Here is a 5,972-nt window from a genome sequence, read left to right as displayed (position 1 = left end):
CTAACTAACTGAATTACAACTACTAACTAATCATCTAACTAATGAACTAACTGATAACAAACAAACTAATTACAAGCATTGTATTACAAGCTGATATACTCTAATACAACTCAAATTTATATTCAATAATTAAACCACAGAAATCTTTTTTTATAAACAAGTGTAACTCCATCACACTTTTGACCAATACAAATTTAGATAATTCTAAAGGGACAAATGCGGATTCAAATAAATTGTTAGGAGCCAATGATGAATTGGAGGAGTTTTCAAATTTGAATCTGAATACAAATGCCAACTTTGGCATATGAATAAGCTTCTATTTATCTTCTCCTATTTTACATAATTGCAGTCTATAGCATTCAGCACACATAAAAGTCCCTCTACAAATCAAACCAACCCCACATAACAAAAGCTCCCAAACCCTATTTACTGGTGTGAGCACCGGATACAAATGTATATCCCATGTTTTAATGTATTGGGAAGGTCCTTGAAGGTCATATTCCATACTCACGTCCTAATATACGTTGGACAAGGGTACTAAAAAAATTACATTGAAACCAAAGAGCTATACAACGAGTTAAAATGGCAACAAGAAGATAATCACCTACCCCATCCTAAATCATTGACGTATCATCTCTCATACACACCATAGCTGCCACCATTTCCATAGAAATAAACAAAGAATAATTGTTTTAACGATGTTCCCTTAACAAGGCGCATGCTACTAAACCAGCATAACATCGGTCTTTGATGTATCTTCACATCTCACTATAATACCCTCGAGACCGGTCGGGAAGATGCACTTTGCACATTGGCATCCTGTTGTTATTGGCTCAGATGGGGGGGGGGGCAATCATGAGCACGCTGTCGTTTCCTTGAACAACTCCCATTACACTAACTGTGCTTCCTTCTTTGATATACCTACAAATACAAGAATATGTAACTTTTGAAGTCAAAATACTTGATCCGAGTTTTCCCGGAACCAACTTATTCTAAAATGAAAACGAGAAAGATGATTGCCTTAGTTGACCTGATTTGGTAAAATAATGAGTAGATGCAACACGCAAAAGTTAGAGAACCACTTACCCTTCTTTTATCCGCATTACACGGTCACCACTTGAAAGGTTCCTTTCTCCGAGCCACCTAATGAAATCCAGAGGTAATGTTTCTTGGGCAGGGTTAACATCAATGACAATAGAGTCATCCACGTAAGGAGTCACCCTTGCTCCATAGCCCGTTTTTACCAATGCTCTCAAACCCGACTGGAAATCAGAGAAGTAGAAGTCAACCGCATGCCTCTATAAAAAAGATTGACACAAAAAGGTTACCTTCAAATATCTAAAATCTCAAAGCTCCGAAAGAAAGAAAAGAAAGAAAAAAAAACCCGAACTATTTTGATTTTCTTAAATTATCCTATCTTATCAAATAGACCTTAACTGCTTCGACACGAAGGCATGCTTCTTTATTATAATAGAAAGCCATTCAATAAACAGAAAAGTATTTATCAAATCGATAGATGAATACTCCGACAACTTACTTCTGACAATCGGTGCCCCCATGTAAACCGGTGATGTTTAGGATTGACAGCTTTAGAATCCCATCCATGATACTTGTATAAACTAGTTGATGTATAAACACATCTAGGAAATTTCTGGAAGGATGATTCGAGAGGCATGTTTCCACATGTTACAACCTTCAAGAAAAACAATCAAACATTGAGATAAGCCTTACCGAAATTTCAGTTTCAAACATCCAATCATTCAAGTTACACAAATCCAGATTTTGATAGAACCGGCTCCATCTTATGGTTAATAAACAAACACCAGATGCTATGTAATTGTTAGGATGCCAAAATTAAAATATTAACTCACATACCCCAGAGATCTTCACGAATTGCCCGTTTTTTGCATTTCGGAGCTCAACATCGGGATAATGAGTAATGAAACCCATAATTGCTCTTCTTCCCCAACATGAGTTCCAAGTAAATAATGCAGCAACAATACCGAAAAGGATCACCACAAAATGAGGAGAATGGCATTGTGACAGCTCCAAGAATGAAGCCACCGGCAATGAAACCCATCACGAATAGCAGTACCAATGAACATGAGATCAGTTTTAGGAAGTTCCCCTTAAAAGAAAACTCAACATCATTGTGGTTAATGATGTTCACAGCAGAGCCATGTACTTTCATTGATCCTGTTGAATCCAAAGGACCATATACTTTTCTAGGAGCCCCGGATGAATTCAGTGGACCAGATGAGATAGGCCCAGACGTAATGAGACCAGTTGCAGGAAGAAGAGGAATAGGATCAGAATGTTGGCGTCCACTCGGTGTTAGTCCACCATATTGGGGGCCGGATGTTCTCTTTACTGGATCCCAATGTCTATTCAGCTGTCCGGAATTCGACTTCTTTAACGAAGCTGAAACGGACACGCCTCCTGTAGGTCCAGGGCCAGAGGTCGTATAGCCAGCCCGAGGTGCTGCAGTAGGCATGATCGGTCCAGAGTGTGAAGCAGCACCTCCAAAAGATCCAGTCCTTGAAGGGAGACCACTTATAGGTCAAGATTTCCGGGACTTAGAGCCATCCACAGGGATGTCAAACATTTTCCCCAACTCTCCCAACTTTTTAATATCACCACCAGTATAAGGCATTGCCACTGAGCTCATGGTTGGGGTTCTTTCCTTAGGCTGCTCTGGCCTTCCTGATACGTAAAGGCCATTGCTGAGCTGATGAGATAAGAATCTCGAACCCATTGAGCTTCCTATGTACACTGCAGAAGATATTAGGTGAGAAAGATTTCCGGTAGGCCGTTGATAAGTAGGTCAAAGTTTTCCTGACAAAAGAAAATGAAAAGGCACCTCAGTCATCAGATGAATATTTTAGTTCTAATTATTACAACACATTCTGGGGTGATAGAAGAACACGAAGCACAGGACCTAACTGACCAGGTACTTATAGAAACACATACAACAGCAGTAAGAGCACATATTTGGATTGCTCTTCTTTATGATTAATACTGTTCTAATGAAATTCCACAATTTCCATTGGAGCTAAAGCATAAATGCAGATTCAAAAGTAAAATCAAATTTCAGTCAGATCTGTCAAATTCAGTGACAAGAAAAACAATGAGAAGGTAAAACTGAGACCAAATTGATCATCAAATGTACTGAAATCAGCATATAAAAATCAAATTCCTCGGTAATAGTTTGTGCAAAGAAAAATCATATGACACAATCGGGAGTATTTGCAGTAAATGTTACGCGGAGCACTTCCACGCTAACAATCACTCTCAATTTCCCAAAATAATCCCTGAAAACGAACTAAAGTACTTGAACCATATCTTCTACTTCTTAAAACTTCATGAAGTTCTATGATGCTCAACAACTAAGCTGACAAGATTCGTTCCGATTGACTGGAGATTACATGGTTCACATATTCTCATAAGAAACCTGTTTACGCATGCTTGCTTCCATAAACAAGACATCTCATATCTATGCTACTAGGATTCCGGTGTTAGTACTAAATATGGGCATGGTCATGTTTTGTAAGCATCCTTAGAGGTCATATTCCATACCTATGTGTTACGTACAACAAGAGCATTTAATCACCTACTAATATCCAGAATTCATCTACGCAAGCATTTAGAACGCAAGTGAAGATCTAAATTCATGAGAAGAGAATCAGAAATTGTCAGTCCATTTCACTAACGTATCATTGAAAAACTGATTATCCTCTTGAATTTTTAGCTAAGTCAAACAACTCACAGATTGTACAATCAGAAAAAAAAAATCAAAGAGAGAAATTTCCAATTAATCACCCAACTGGAAGAACCAAGCAAACCCAAATCACAAATTGAAATCAAAATCAGTGAAAAAAAGTAAATTTAGTAAGAATAGGTTAAAAAGAAAAGATCTACATAAACAAGTAGATATTTTCAAGCTTAAACAGTCCAAGTAAATATTAAAAATGGCATATTGTCACCAAAGAATCAAATTGACAGCTCAAATCAGAAACAAAAACAAGTAAATTCATGTTTTCTTGTACTGAAACTAAACTAAAAACAAAATATCAATATAAACAATTAGATTTTTTCAAGCTTAAACAGTGAAACTAAACGTAGGGGAAAAAACACTCAACTGCAATTTTTTCCGTCAACAAAATTAAATACAATGGGAACGGGAAAAAGAACAGTACCCAAAAGCAAAACAAAGAGAAATTGAACCCTAAATCACAAAATGAAACACACCCGGATCTTAATTTTGAAAGAAAATAAAGGAAAATGGGAAAGATAGAAGATATGATAAAAAAGAACAAATTTTAATGTGTGTCAGAGGAACAAATGGAATATAGGAAAGAGATACCTGAAGAAGGAGAGTAAAGTGTAGCTGAAGTAGTTGAGTATATCAATAGATTTACAGACATTATACGAGGAAAACAAAGATCAAGCATAAACAAATCAATAAATATTACAAAAATACTCTCTCGGTCTCTGTTTTAGTTTTAGTTTTAGTTTTAGTTTTAGTTTTAGTTTTAGTTTTAGTTTTAGCTGCTCTCTGATATTTTAAAGGTTGTTTCGGGTTTTTTTCCGTGTGTTTTCTTAAGTTAAAACTGTAAATATATCTAAATTTTGTGGGGTTTTTTTTTCATTTGGGCAAACGGGCTAAAATATTAGCCATATATAGTTCACAAGAGATTATTTAAGGATTTACGATAAATGTAATAGTGTTTGTAGAATTATCACATTGACATGACTAATTTCATAAGAAAATATATTTTATTAGAAAATATATTTTATTAGAAATTAAATATAATATAATAGTTTTTTTTAATTCAGAGTGTATTTATTTTGAAAATATATTGGAGAAAAAATTATGAAACTCGTTATGCTTAGGTGATGAGTTATAACGGCCACATTTATAATTTTTATTAAATACAAAATATTAAGTTACACCCGTATTAAAAATATTAACTCATGCATTACATTACGATAGAAGCATTAACTTCATAGTTAGTTGACTTATAATATGTTAAGTTAAGTTCTTCAATCCTCCATTTTGTCTCTTGTTTCCTTTTATATATAAATAGTTCAAGTTTTTTAAGTTCAACTTATATATTTTCAAATACTTAAAGAGATTTAGTTTTTAATGTGGAAGGAGTTGCGACTTGCTTGTGATACTTGACAAATAAGTCAGTATTACTCACCGAATTTATAATGTATTTGTAAATCATTGTTCAAACTGCAGTATTTGTTAATCATTGTTCAAATAACCCATTTATGAATGTTGTGGAACCAAAGAGGTTGAAAACATGAGTTATAGTAAAGAAAGTGTTAAATCTTTAGTAGCTCCAACCTTGTTTGAAATTTTTTTCATCAAGTTGAAAAGTCAATTGTCTCCCTCGAAGGAGACGGTGAAAGATTTTCTCTCACAAAAAAATTGTTCCTAAAATTGTTGTCATAGAAGTTTTCGAAAAATGAAAAAGTAATAGTATCTACAACACTAAAAAACTAATGGTGAATTATGATATGGTATTTCACTGAAAATATTTTTGTCATTGTGTATTAAATGGTCTGAAAAAATGACTTTTTTTCATTAAAGGGAAACAAGCCAAAAACATCATTCAATGGCCTGATATATCTTTGAATTGAAGTGATATATCACTGAAAAGTTTATGAAATGAAGTGATTGTCATTGTGTATTAAATAATTTGAGAAAATAACGTTTTTCATCAAAGAGAAACAAGTAAAAAAAACATTCAATGGTATGATATAACACTAAATTGAAGTGATATATCACTAAAAAGTTTCTAAAATGAAATGATTGGAAGGTCATTGATGATAGCTTGTTTTACTTTTAAATTGACTTATGTTACATGGATCTTTACAAAACTTCTACTTTTTACAACTTCATTGAACAAACAGAAAATTTTCTCAAACAATGGCTAACAAATATTTCATAGTTGTCCATTCCA

The 5,972-nt window shown here is 34.1% G+C and overlaps 1 pseudogene; it reads right to left on the bottom strand.

Moving 5' to 3' along the window:
* Window positions 1-537: 537 nt before the first annotated feature.
* Window positions 538-4,506, bottom strand: LOC120156162 (annotated as a pseudogene).
* Window positions 4,507-5,972: the final 1,466 nt, after the last annotated feature.

Source organism: Hibiscus syriacus, unplaced genomic scaffold (genome assembly GCF_006381635.1).
Source record: "Hibiscus syriacus cultivar Baekdansim isolate YM2019G1 unplaced genomic scaffold, ASM638163v2 tig00111213_pilon, whole genome shotgun sequence".
NCBI lineage: Eukaryota > Viridiplantae > Streptophyta > Magnoliopsida > Malvales > Malvaceae > Hibiscus > Hibiscus syriacus.
Note: the sequence above shows the minus strand (reverse complement) of the source record. Positions and strands in the feature narration are given on the sequence as shown.